The sequence below is a fragment of the Macrobrachium rosenbergii genome, chromosome 53, assembly GCF_040412425.1.
Source record: "Macrobrachium rosenbergii isolate ZJJX-2024 chromosome 53, ASM4041242v1, whole genome shotgun sequence".
Lineage (NCBI taxonomy): Eukaryota > Metazoa > Arthropoda > Malacostraca > Decapoda > Palaemonidae > Macrobrachium > Macrobrachium rosenbergii.
In genome coordinates, this window is record NC_089793.1 from 11525324 (window position 1) to 11540323 (window position 15000).

The window sequence follows — 15000 nt, forward strand, 5'->3', positions numbered from 1 at the left end:
AGGCGAGAAAGAGAGATAAGGAACGAGGATAATAAAAGGAAGTGGGGAAACAGCGTTACGATGTGGCGTTCTTCACAGGAATGGATAACAGAGGATGGAAGGAGAACTATGAAGAGTTACTGAATTATAGAAAATAGTCAACTCTAGTATGCAAACGAAAAAGCGAGTTAGAAAGGACCTAAAATGAATTAGAATATTGAAAATTACAAAGTTATCTCTGCGTAATGATTAAATGCAACAGCCTGAGAACGGGAAGGGAGTCAGGTAATAATCAGTGGGATTTGCTGACAGTAGTAGACTGCACAAGAATAATTCCCATCAGGTTTAATGGACAAGTAAACTTCGTAAATAATGGGATTTTCTGTTACAGACGGTGTTGATAACAGTGGTGATAATCATTTATTACCGTTACTGTTCTTCTGTAACTTTCACTTCGCAAAATTACATGAAGCTTGCTCTGTATGTATTATAAAGGATGCATATATTTATTAAGATAAACTCAGTAAGGTTCCTGTCTTTGCCCCCCTACTCCCATACAGATGCCCGAAAGATCGTCTTTCTACTGCGGTACCCCATTCAAGTGCTGACGAGACCTAACGTGCTTTACGTTGTTAATCTAAAGAACTTGAAATGTTCTTCAAAGCGCCACCTTTCTTCCCAGTAGGAATTTTGGTGAAGCTTGTTCACATGGGCCCACAAGGCTTGACACCAATGGATGTTTAGATTTTTCAGGCAATCGAATATTTAATGCTTGTCTAGCTGTAAAATCTGTTTTTCATAGTTTTCTTTAAAAGAAAACTGTTGTTTTGTTGGTCCGTCCATTTCTATATCCGCCCTCCGATCATCAAACATACCAAACTGCAGCCCTCTAGCCCCAATAGTTTTTATTTTATTTAAGGTTAAAATTAGCCATAATCGTGCTTCTGGCAGCTATATAGGATAGGCCACCACCGGGCTGTGGTTAAAGTTTCACGGGCCGCGGCTCATACAGCATTGTACCGAGACCACCGAAAGGTAGATCTATTTTTGGTGGCCTTGATTATATGCTGTAGCGGCTGTACAGAAAACTCGATTGCGCCGAGGAAACTTCGGCGCATTGTTTACCTTGGAATGGTTAAAGATGTCAGGATGCATTCGACAGAGGAAGGTGGAGAAGGCTGACAGGAAGCACCGACCCCATACAGAAATGGGCAAAGCTGAAGACGAAGAAGAAGGAGGAGGAAGAGGAACAAGCTTAAATCACTGATATAGTCCAAATCAGTGCCCCCACAGATGTGGTTCGTTTTTAAATTCAAATATCTGTGTAACTGTACAGTCATGTTCAATTATTTCTCAGCTGGCACGAAACTCTTGCCCAATTTTTTTTTTTTTTTGCAATAAAGTTATTGGCAAAATGGTGAATAACTGAGAAGCCCATTACTGTGAATCAGTAATCAGGGGCGTCAGTTAACTCAATGTGGCTAAAACGTATGTTAGAACTAGGTCCCGCACTCTGCTCAGAACAGAATGGACTCATCAGATGGGAATTCTGGCACTGACTTGCCATGTCGGATCAGTAACGTGAGGGGAAAGTCAATCTCTGTAGCTAACCTTGAAATAATAGAAAATACCTTGGGGTTAAGGGATTGTGCCCAGGACATTTTCGCCCAAAAGCAATAGAATGTAGTTAATGGTATTAGAGTTGGAATAGTGTCCAAATGCGTTTACAGGACGAATGTTTTGGCAAACCGGATCCAGTGCATTGAATACTTAAAGTATGCATTTAGTCATAGAATGGATTTCACTGCAATCCTTCAAACCACCATCCCAAAGTAAGGTGATTCGAATCCTTCAAACTAACATCCCAACTGCCTTCAACTGGCTAAGTCCTAAGTATTTGCTCAGCTCCTTCCAACAAATAAACTCATGTATAATATACAGTATTTTCGATGTGCTGAAATATGAAATCTGATATCTAAGGAGATTATACTATTAAAAGTTTCGGTTGGGTGATATCCAAGTTTGTGTATTTTCACTGCGAAATAAAATCCTGCTTTTACAGCAACGGTTGCACAGCAAAAGCATTTATAGGATAAGTAATATACGTTAAAATATAGAGTTAGAATACTTAGTAGATTTCAGAACCAAAGAAATTAGTGACACTGGTAAAGATTTTGAAATCCGATTTGTAGCAAATGCACCAGAAAGTCAAACATCAACAGCGTGAATGATATACAGCGAAGACCTTCCAGTAGGGAAGATGATTCATTTATTTTTTCACTCGCAAGTTTTATAGTCGGGCAAAGGGACAGCCTCCCAGTAAACATTTTGCATTCGTAAATAATTTCCCCGTGAAGTTCTTATATGATTTAATTTTGACAGAAAATTATTAAGCAGCGAATCGTCGGATGAAAAGATGGCGGAGGAAAAGTTTACATCTAAGTTCTAGAGAAACAGTGTCACTACAAGACTTCAAATGCTTGAAAGATTTTGTCATAAGATTATTTCCTGTAAAGAGGAAACGATTTCACTTGGTTTATTATTATTATTATTATTATTATTATTATTATTATTATTATTATTATTATTATTATTATTCCAAATGAGCAAACGTTCATACGAAACTAGCATCGAAGATTGCCAACTTACAAAGCAAGCTCCCACAGGGTAGATTGCCTGCATGTAAATACACTATAAACAGAGAGTGATTGACAAACGGATAAAGATAAATAAGCAGACAACTGTATACATGCACAATCATCAGTATGAGACGGAATAACTAAAGGAAAATTTAATGGTGCGAGAAAACAGTAACCACCATTAATCTGTACGTGCATCGGCATGCATAACACTGCAAGGGAGACGTCTGAAAAGCAAGTTGTACCACTGACTGGTGCTTATGATGCGGACAAGAATGCACTAATATAAGTTCCAGTTGGAAAAGAGTTGACAGAAGACGGCCAAACAGTGTTTTCAGGAGATGGTCTCGATCAGTGGTTCCCAACCTTTTTTGGCCCATGCACCCTTTCACCATATGTCAGAATAGATAGATAGATACAGATATATATATATATATATATATATATATATATATATATATATATATATATATATATATATATATATATTTATATATATATATATTTATTTATTTATATTATATATATATATATATATATATATATATATATATATATATATATATATATACACACGCATTTTCTCTCTATAAATGATGAAGCACAAGGGAACTGTGACTGCATTTACATTAAATAGATTATACGTTTAAAAATTCGCCTTGGATATTTCTGTCAAGTCGAAACTAAATTGTTCTTTCTTTATTGAGCTGATCTGCATTATTAATTCAACTGTGAAAGAATCATTCAAGACGCTGTCATGATTAATTTGAGAAAAACTTGCACCAACTCTCGTTCAAAAATGAGAAAACCTCTGTAACTGCAGCGTTGGTGTCAGAATACACGCTCTGTGTTTAGTGGATAAATGAATTATCTTTTCGGTTCGTATGCAATAATGTTTTGCTGCTTAGCTTGTTCTTTCGATTTTTCGTATGCTTACCGCACGGCTTGTTTGAAAATATAACTTTTTCTCGCTCCCTCCCTCCCTCCATATCATAATTCATAATTCCTGTACATTAATTCACAATTCTGAACGGGATGTATCCAAACTCACCCTTTTAATTTAAGGGTTCTTAAATTGAGAACAATGCGAACGCGTCGCGTGGGGAGGATACGCGCATAAGAAATGCTCTTCTAATGTCATAGGTCCCTTCATTTGCAAAAAATTAGGAGTCGCAACGCCAGATAACCCCGTAACTATTGATTTATATCGGGTAAGTTCCGTAAGATTCTTTCCGTGCAATTTGGCGATTTCTAGATGATCGCTGGGATGTGCTGCCCTGAAATAGTAGACTGCATTACCTGCAAAAGTACAGAACTGAGAAAAATGGTACGTTTTCCCTTGCCTTATTACTGGTTTTGCAGATACTGCAAATGGGACCCCCTAAATACTCGTGGAAAGCATCGAAGAATCATTCTGAAACTGCAGTAAATTATGCATTAGTATTTCACGAACCCAGTAGGTGGCATATCTCAATTTCGAAAATTTTGCAGACACTGCAGTTTTCCATTTTAGGGCAGTATTGCTACCGAAATGACTTATCTAATGATATATGAAAGGACTGAGTGTTGAGGTGCTAGCTTTTACATACGAAATTTGAATGATCCTGGTTTGTTTGTTCTTTATCATAGACCTTTTGGATGTAGGTTGCATACCCAAAGCATTGGCGTTTAATTCCTGAGTCCTTGTCTTAAACATTGGGCGTCTTCAGTTTATCCGTTGGCAAATGGGCAGCCGTATAAAGGTGATTTCAGTCATTTTACCTCAGTTAGACAACCCGAACGGTAGCATAAAATTATATTTGTTAATTTTTGGTGAATTTAAGTCAACTTTAATAAAATTCTTCTTGTAATACTGTTAAAACTTTAAAATATTGTATATTTTCTCTAATAAAAGAAAAAAAAAAAGTTAGACAAGCTTCTTCCATATGAATGGAATTGTTCTCTTTGCTTTGACCATATTAGTCGCTTTATCATATAGAATGATTAGTAAGAAATATTGGTGAAAATATGCATCACGTGACTGTTAAAATACGTCACAGAATCCGGGAATCGTATCTGTCATGAAATCCAAAATTATCCGGAACATTTGCTTGCCCGTAAGGGGGTAGTGCCGTCAGTGCATCCCACGTGGTGCACTGTAGACATTCCTTAGGGTCTTTGCAGCGTCCCTTCGGCCCCTAGCTGCAACCTCTTTCATTCGTTTTACTGTAACCCCGTTCGTATTCTCTTTCTTCCATCTGACTCTCCACCCTCTCCAACAATTATTCCATAGAGCAACTGTGAGGTTTTACTCCTGTTACACCTTTCAAACCTCCTTACTGTCAGTTTCCCTCTCAGTGCTGAATGACCTCATAGGTCCCAGCGCTTGGCCTTTGGCCTTTGTCCTATATTCTGTTCTATTGGAAACATTTGCTTGGCTGAGATGTTTTTGTTCATTCTCCAATGTCTCTCTTGCGTTTGTACATTTTCTCTCTGTGTTGTTATATTATACCCTCTTTCTCTCCTTACTGTCACTTCAGGAAGGAGACTAAGTCAGTTATGTGAAGTTTAGAGGCAGATTGGATCAAAAGTTATCCAGCCTCAAAAGAGATTTATTGTGTTGTTCTGCCTCCACTTAAGCTTTACATTTATTGCCTTAATTTATATGTAGCGTCTTTGTTGAGCCTGACGCGTTAAATTATGGTTTAGTTATGGTGTCATTTATTCTTCAGCCACATAGTGACTCATTATCATCACTATTACTGCTTTCTCTGAAGCTCTGTATGCATAGGGTTATTTATTTGTTTAGGGTATTGACGTTCGAAAACCTTGTTTTACTTACCGTTAAACAAATGTATGTGGGAATGGGATTGCGTGTGTGTGTTTGTGTGTGTGTGTGTGTTTGTTTGTAACCCATTTCGCATTCTTGTGCTTCGAAAAATATTGCTTCCATTAGGGATTTAAAATTCTTATGCTTCGAGAAAAATTGCTTCCATCAGAGGTTTAAAAGTACACAAGTAATTTGAAAACGATTAAGGCGTCACAGTTTCTACGATGCCAGATATCTTAGCAAAAATAATTTGAACCCAGTGAATTTAAAACCGGTCTTATGGAGAGCCTTTTATTTTTAGATTCAGAGTACAGTCAACAACATGACTTAGGAGGCTTAAGTGCCCATGGCTAAACTCGGCTTCTCTCTCTCTCTCTCTCTCTCTCTCTCTCTCTCTCTCTTACACAGCCACCTGTTATTAAACAGATACACCTACCTCGCCCCTCCCCCTCTCCCGATACCCCATTCCCTTCTTAAGTGGTCCTGGCATATAGGTACTTGAATACCCATTTTATTCCGGGCGATAAAAACGGGACGTCTCCTGCCATTGATGTCAGACGCCAACTGTCATTAGTTTTATTTATGGCGAAGGTGTGACGTCTTGTCTTGCGAGGCATTAGCCTGTCCCCCGTGCATGATTGTGGAGATTTTATGTCGTCATATAAAAGCTTTTATTTTCGCCTTTTCTCTTCATCTAATCGAACTTTCCGAATATTTATTGACAGTGGTGTTTTGGAAAAACTTTTAAGGAATTTGAAAGTACGTATTGGGCTGCAGGGTAGTTCTGCGCGGTTTGATTCAATGTGGAGGGCGAGTATGAGTGGCCATATATATTTCATTCTTTGATTTGTAGTTTTATGTGCTGACTCCTTTAAAAGTGTCATGCGTCATCGTGACGTGAAGAAGATTATTCATTGTCCGGAACTTTTTCACGAGTCAGAATGACATACCATTTATAGATTGACTGAGAGACGCTTCGATACTTCGATACTAATAATTAAAAAAAAAAAAAAATGAGAAGTAATTCAGCCTCATCATCGGTGGACTGAGTTAAAATCCTCCTTCTTAGAAGTTATTATAATCTATTCTTTGTCTTTGAAACACTAAACAACCAAAATGGCAAAGCCGAGCTAAACAGTCCTTGGTTGGCATTCTACGCCATTTCATTATACTCGTATCTTAGGCAACTTCTACCAAATTTGTCATGTAATAAAAGGACTTAATTGGTAAAACTGTCAGTGAGCTGATATTTTTCTCTTGATAGATTTTATCATTTTGTTTCCTAAATAAATTCTTCATACCCAGATGAGCGGAAATGGTGTCATGTGGTGCCTGTAACAAAAGGTATTAAAACTGAGTGTAACTAAATAGCAGGGAAGTCTTCATCCTTCGGACGCTTTCTAAGGATGCTGAAGACTTGACATTTAAGCCCTTATATAAGAACTTTGAATTTGGGCACTTGCTTCTTGACAGTGAATATATATAGCCTATATATACAAAAAACCAATACTTGTGATGAAGTTTTAAAGTCGAACGTTTTCTTTAATTGAGAAATCATTGACAGGAGTAGCTTCCCAATCGACCAGTGAGACTTGTAGTTTCCTTTTGTAGCCCAAACCTGAGGAAAACAATGAAGAGGCTGGGAAAGAATAAAGAAGAGAGAGAGAGAGAGAGAGAGAGAGAGAGAGAGAGAGAGAGAGAGAGAGAGAGACTACTTGAACGAGGCTTAGTTTCAGTAAAGTAACCTTGGTTCCCGACGTTCATGAGCAACTTGGCGTCCATGGGTGGTACCATTAATATTAATAGATGAATCTTGTCATCATCATTAGATGCGTCCAAATTACCTGGACAATAAATTTAGATCCAGAATTGTTTAAATTTAACCATTCAAGTCACTGATACTAATACTTGAGAGGTTTTAATCCGACCTTAGTATCATGCAAGATTACTTTATTTTTTCTGACCTATACTGCTGTTGTTTTTGTACGGACCTTTTTATTGTTGCTTCTCTTCCTTCAGACATAGTCTCGGATCATGTGAATCTTTGCATATTTTACATAGTAATGATAATTACGAAATTTATGTACGGTGACTGCATAGTCCCTCAGCTGCTTGGCTTTTTTTTTCCCCCTTTATGTTCCCTGAGATTCAACTGATTGATTGTCAACAACTTATTTATTTAGTACAGTATTAGGCCACATCATAAAGCTGATCTTCTCAAAAATTGCTTCCTACATGCCTTAGGAGGGCCCGGTAAGTCTGATGTTGTCGCCAGTGATACACTAGATAAATTATCATTTAGTCTAAACTTTCAGTAGTCATAGCTATGTATATTATTATTAATAAAGTTGCTCACTTCAAAATTATTAATTTGTACTGGCTAAATTTCGAGTGCCAAGATGGTGGCCGTAGACTTTCCCTACACCGATTTCTTGTGGTGTCTTGCCTTCCCAGTATAATCTCCCAAGTCCTCTCTGTAAAAAGGCTGTCCTTTTGTGTGCTGCGCAAGGAGTAAGAGCCCATGGTAGGTGCACTGTAGGCATTACTAAAGGTTCTTTGCGGCGACCCTTCGGCCCCTAGCTGAAACCCCTTTCATTCCTTTTACTGTACCTCCATTCATGTCTTTTTTCCATCTCGCTATCCACCCCTCTCTTAAAAACTGTGAGGTTTTCCTCCTGTTACACCTTTCAAACCTACCTACTGTCAATTTCCTTTCCAGCGCTGAATGACCTCATAGGTCCCAGTGCTTGGCCTTTGGCCTAAACTCTATATTCAATTCAATTCAAGAGCCCGTGGTTTAAAAAATTCATCAAAATCATACAATTACTTAAGGTCGGACAGAAATGGAAATTCGATTTTCCTGTATATTTTTTCAGATTTAAATTTAAAAACTTGATTTTTATGAATGCAATTAATAACATATAAAAAAAATACAAGAATATAAATATTGATAGAATAACTTAACCCTTGGGTCTTACGACCTGATAAAATCAGCCAATACGAAAATACAATAATTTAAAATTTTCAGTCGTACGATATATAAGATACATGAGCTAAAATTTTCTATACAGTCAGTAAATTCTTTTATTACCGATAGTTTCCATTCCTCTCCTGAGATCATTAATCTCATAATTTCCTTTTAACTTTATTTTTTTGCTCGTACACAAAAGATTATTAATATTTACACCTAGAACATTTGACATAAAAAGAAAGGTTTCTATACATTATAGATTCTCTGTTAATATAATTTTAAGGCAGGAATGTTGCAGTTAATGTGGATTGATCTATAATTCTTTCTTTCTTTCAGTTCCACTCCATATGTTTCCAATGACTGCAGTGGCTTCAGAACTGGTGAGTAGAACTCTGTTGTCGAATGCATATTGTCGTTCGGGGGGTCATTATAGGTTTTTTAAAGCATTGCAAAGTTTTTATGGAAATATTTTTTGATTTCTAAGGTTCTTAGTTTATGCTTGTTATAAAGTCCAGTTTTGGACCTTTGCTGCCACAGTTTCACTTATACTTCGTTAAGCTTATTATTTATGTGCTAAACTAATTGCATGTATGGTTAGTTTAAAGTCTATAGAACTAGTTGTCGAAAATTTTCTCTTAACACCACCCCTCATGATATGAGCCGTTCAGCATTAGAAGGGGCTCTCGCCACAAAAAAGATTTTTGAGTTATAAGCCTTCAAGGTTTTGGAAATTCGACCTGCTCTAATTTCTTTATTTTTCAAGATACAAAGTTGAATTTTATTTGAGATGAAGTATTTGCGATCAGGAATAGAATAGTATGCATACAAAAAATTATAGTTCAACCCCACCCCTTTTTTGGGGAAAAAGGGGGATTATTTTAAAGATGATCAGGCGAAAAACCCCATTTGCAAAAGTTGAGGAAGCCCTTCTAACGCTGAACGCCTGATATGTAGAGTCATGGAGAGTTCCCATTATTCTCTTAGTCTTCCAATAATTTCCCTCTGTTGCCATATTCCTGTAAATCAAGAATTTCTGTCGTTCATTTTCGAACACCCAGTTGCCCAAGCCGTGCTCACCAGCCAGCTTCAGCTCCCAGAGAATTCTGAATGTTTTCAACAACCTTATTGTTCTTGTTCACATCAGCCACAATTAACTATCATTATTAATAGTATGAAATAGATTAAAACAGCCATTAACCTCATTATAAGCTACCCCAGAATAAAGTACTCGTGTGAAAAAATAGGAAACAATCCAACAAAAAGTAAAGACAACCTAACAAGGAGATGATTAGGCTTGTTGTGATGATAATGAAATCCTTCCCCTTTCCCAAGAGGTTCTTAGAAGGCTGAAGGGGACTTGCAAATACTTCGTCCGAATTACAAGGGCCTATTTAGATGCCAAACTGTTGGTGTAATATCCTTATTAAAACTGTGCTATGCAGAGTTGCTGGGAAGTGCCCGACATTGCTCAGTGTATTATATAGGCTTGTGTCTGTGGCTCTCTTTGCATGTATGTCCTCCAATGGATTCTTGAAACTGATACATTTGGGGAAACGATTTGGAACTAGGTAAGAAAATGATGCATTGTGACTGTTAATCTCAGCAGTGAACTAAGTACCCAGTAGTCACTTACACCCAGACTGGAGGAGGTCATGGGGCTAGCAACCTCATCCCGATAGGATTTGCTAAGAATTTAGAGGCTGACACCTTCTGGTGTCATCATGGCTCTGTTGTTAGAATAGACATTACTAAGTTGCTGTCTCTCCTGATCTTTCTTCATTCCTTCGCTCATGAATAATGTTATCGAATTCAGTTTAAAATCTAGAAATATGTCTCACAATATATTTTCAAGTTGTGAGCTCTGCTTAGTATTCTCTAGATTAGGGTTACACAAACACAGAGACACAAACACACAATCATATATACGATTATACACACACACACACACACACACACACACACATATATATATATATATATATATATATATATATATATATATATATATATATATATATATATATATATATGAATATCTTTTACCGTACTACAGCAGTATAATATGAAGCAAAAGGCCCATAGAACACTATTTGAACATTTGCAACCATGTATTTCGAGCACTTCCTTCTGTGTCTCTGTTCATATATATATATATATTATATATATATATATATATATATATATATATATATATATATTATATATATATATATATATACATATATATATATATATATATATATATACATATATATATATATACATGCATGCATGTGTACGTACACACACACAAATGTCAGATCATGAATGTATACGTATTAATTTTCTTAAGGGTCTTTCTCCTCCAACGTTAGTGACATCAAATCACATTCACAGCACTTGCATCTCCAATCTTCCCAACATGTTCCGGAAATCCCAAAATTAATATGCCGTCCGTCTTGCAAAACCTCGAGCTCGCGTGTTAAGTAAGAATATTGCAAAGTTTGTAGACTACAAAATTAATTGGCTGCTAAGTTAGCAGACATCAAGTTAATATATTGAAAAGGCAGTAGAATGCCAAATTGATAGATGGCAAAGGTAGTAGAATGCAAAATTAATAGATTGTAAAGCTGATAGATTACGAAGTTAGTCAATTGCAAATTTAGTAGACTGCAAAGTCATTAGATTGCAAAGTTAATTGATTGCGAATCCAAAGGTTCTTGTTGAAAGGAATGCAAGGTTGGAAAGACAGAAAAAAAAAAAAACAAATGAAGGCACTGAATCTGGATGAAGAAATAAAAGCTGCCGATGTTATAAAACAAACTGATAATACCCAGTCCTACCTGGAACTTTGGCCATGTTTTGCGCTACGTTGGCAAATTCATATCAAAATTCGGAGACAGCTGGTACAGTAACAGTCTGTCTAGTATGATAGAGAAGTATGTGTCTGAGTGAAGGAAAATGAGATTTGGTAAACAACTCAAGGGAGATGTTGAGAAATAGACCATTCATTCTTTTCATTGACAATTGGACGCATAAATGTGTTCTTGACATTTGATTCCAAGTAATTGAGACTGGTGATATAGAAAGTAAGAAACAAAAGCTAAGGGACTGACTGTTATTTGTGACTTTTTGTTCTGGAGGGTAATTAATTTGTTAATTGTGTTTTCGATTAAATTATGGAATTTTGTAGGACGTAATCAGCTTTTAAGATCATCAAATTTTAGGGTCAAGATTTCAGCCGTGGATTATATGTTCGCTAAAAGTCACGTGTACGCTGTTGCTTTTCATTTTTCAGTTGAGGAAAAGGTATGGGAAAGCAGAGATATATTGCTTGCAATCTGTGAAAGTAAAAGAACATCTTTACTTGTAGTAGGGTAGTGATGTCAGTGCACCTCATGCGGTACACTGCAGGCATTAACAAGGTTCTTTGCAGCGTGCCTTGGCCCCTAACTGCAACCTTTCGTTCTTTTCTTACACTCCTGTATTCTCTGTCTTCCATCTTACTTTCCACCCTCTCCTAACAACTGATTCCATAGTGCAACTGCAAAGTTTTCCTCCTGACACACCTTTCAAACCTTTTACTGTCAATTTCCGTTTCAGCGTTGAATGACCTGATAAGTCCCAGTGCTTGGCCTTTGGCCTAAATTCTATATTCAATTCAATTCAACAAAACAAACTGTCAGGGAAGGTAAAGAGACCTCGTTTTAACCTGTAGTTAAATGTACTGTAGGAAACAGCAACAAAACAGTCTCGGCAAAACCTGACGTTTAACGATTTTTGAATACCTAGTCGCCCAGTCATGGTGACCTGTTGGAAGTGTGTCTGATCCAGCGGATGCACGAATATTGATGCTTGATGGCTTCACAGAACTAACTTGAACCGGCATCAACGGAGGCAGACAACCACGCAGCGACCCCAGCTGCTCTGCCCTGTATAGGAACACCCCTTCATTCCTGGCGCATGTCTAAATCATCCACGGCGCTTCGGAGATTTGCCAGAGTCAGAGACATGTATATGTATATGTATAGTACAAGTGTATGTATATGTATGTGCATGTGCATGTTATATATATATACAGTATGTATATATATATATATATATATATATATATATATATATATATATTTATATATATATATATACAGTATATGTATATATATATATATATATATATATATATATATATATATATATATATATATATATAAATATATATGTATATATATATATATATATATATATATATATATATATATATCAGTACATATTATATATATGTGTGTGTGTTTGTGTTTATATAATATATATACATATATATATATATATATATATATATATATATATGTATAATATATATGTATATATATATATATATATATATATATATATATATATATATATATAATATATGTATGTATGTATGTATGTATATATATATATATATAATATATATAAATAAACATTATATTATATATGTATATATACATTACATTATATATATATATATATATACTGTATATATATATAAATATATAATCTCCTTCAGCCCTTAAAAGTAATTGGAGTACTGTATGTGTATGTGTGTGTATGAATTTGTATATGTAATTGTGTGTTTGTAGTTATCATTTTAACGTAATTAGAAACAAGCTTCAAACCTCTTTCCTACATTTTACATCATCATCATCATCATCATCCTACGCTTAAAGAAGTGATTTAGGTGGCTCATACTTAGAGAGTTTGTAGACGAAGCACATACTGAGAAAGATCCATTAAGAAGTGAAAAGAAAAAAAATTATCTCCGAGTTAGATGAACAACAGATACGAGACTTGATGTAAAGTGCCTGTCATTCTGATTACTCCGATCCCTTACGCGTGTCAGATGCCCGTTGCAGAAGGGTTGAAACAGTTTTATGTGTAGAGGCCAGTGGGATGGGCAATCCGGTGCCCTTTGCTAGCCCAGGAACTAAGAAAACAAGGAAAAAGGAGAGGGAGGTGAAGGGTCTGGCTTATACCGGAAGGTTATGAGTTATGAGTCTGAAAACTGAAGCATGAAGAAAATGCAAACCTCAGTAGCTGATATAGATTGCTTAAATTTTCTAATTAAATAAGAGGAGTTGAAATACCTTTTGCCCATAGTAATTTAGAGCATATATATATATATATATATATATATATATATATATATATATATATACATATACATATATATATACATATATATATATATATATATATATATATATATATATATATATATATATATATAAATTGTCTTATATCCCGAATTATCACTAGTTTTCCTCTATTTACATTGCATTTTATATCAAACTTTACATGCCACTAATTTACATACGTAAAGCCCACCTACACTTTATAATTCCTTGTCAGATGTTCTTGTATTTAGATTTTTTGTCCATTAGCTATGAAAAAGTTATATTTTTATGTAATTATGCTATTGCTTTCAGGGTTTCTTCATGGGCTGAAGTATGATAATATAAAGTAGTCAATTTTTGTATCAGAAAAAAAATAAAAAGAAAAAAGATAAAAATATTAAATCTATGCAGACGTTCTTAATATTTTAAATCATTATCATGAGTAAGAAATGCATTCAACAATTTACAGTTTCTCTGTTGTAGATAATCCGCGCCGAAGGTTTTGAAAATAATTGCATGAATGCCATCCATATAGTTATTTCGCGTTTAACGAAAATAGTTTTATTGTTAAGAATGTCAACAAGATCCTTGCTGCAAGGATTAAGTGTAAAATGTTTATTACAAAATTAATTTTCCATGATATAATTGTACCCGAGCTGCAACCACTTTCATTCCTTTTACTGTACCTCCGTTCATATTCTCTTTCTTCCATCTTACTTTCCACCCTCTCCTAACGGTGGCTTCATAGCGCAACTGCGAGGTTTTCTTTCTGTTACGCCTTTCACACCTTCTTACTGTCTATTTCCGTTTCAGCGCTGAATGACCTCATAGGTCCCAGCGCTTGGCCTTTGGCCTAAATCCTATATTCTATTCCTATTCCATTCACTTCTAGTTCTTCTTCTTTTACTCTTGCTATTAACCTTTTCCTTTCCTTTCAGAGGCTGAAAGTCAGTCTCTTCCTACATTTTTGGACTACAAGGGGACATTGGCTGCCTTTAAAAGTAGCTGATGTTATTACTTCGCCTTTAAAAGCAGCTGATGTTATTACTTTGCCTTCAAAAGTAGCTGGTGTTATTACTTTGTCTTGAAAAGTAGCTTATGTTATTACTTTAATCTCTGATTTGATTATTACCTAACTTGTATAAACGTGCATATATTTTGTGATCCTGGTGATAGAACAGATCGGTTGGTTAAGTGCTATAGCTAGTGAGGAGAGCCGATGAGACGTTAATGAGCAAATCAGAGGACTGAATGCTGCAGAGAAGATACGGAACTAATGCGCTGTTGGTTAGCAAATCTGTGGGTTAAGTACCACTGTGGAGGAGAGGAATCAATATAAACTGTATTTTTTTTTTTTTTTTTTTGAGTGCCACAATAAAGGATTGGAACCAATGTACTGTTGAATAAATGTTGAAAGTTAAATGTAGTTGCTGATGAAGAGGAACCGATGTGCTGTTGATGAGATAC

General features: G+C 35.7%; 1 long non-coding RNA gene across 3 annotated transcripts in view; it reads left to right on the forward strand.

Annotated features, from left to right (window-relative positions):
* LOC136834287 (uncharacterized) overlaps nucleotides 1–15000 on the forward strand; it is a 634610-nt gene that overhangs the window by 553794 nt on the left and 65816 nt on the right. For all 3 annotated transcript variants that reach the window (XR_010851725.1, XR_010851722.1, XR_010851726.1), the window contains exon 5: nucleotides 8735–8778. This is a non-coding gene — a long non-coding RNA (uncharacterized lncRNA). The remainder of the gene's footprint in view (nucleotides 1–8734; nucleotides 8779–15000) is intronic.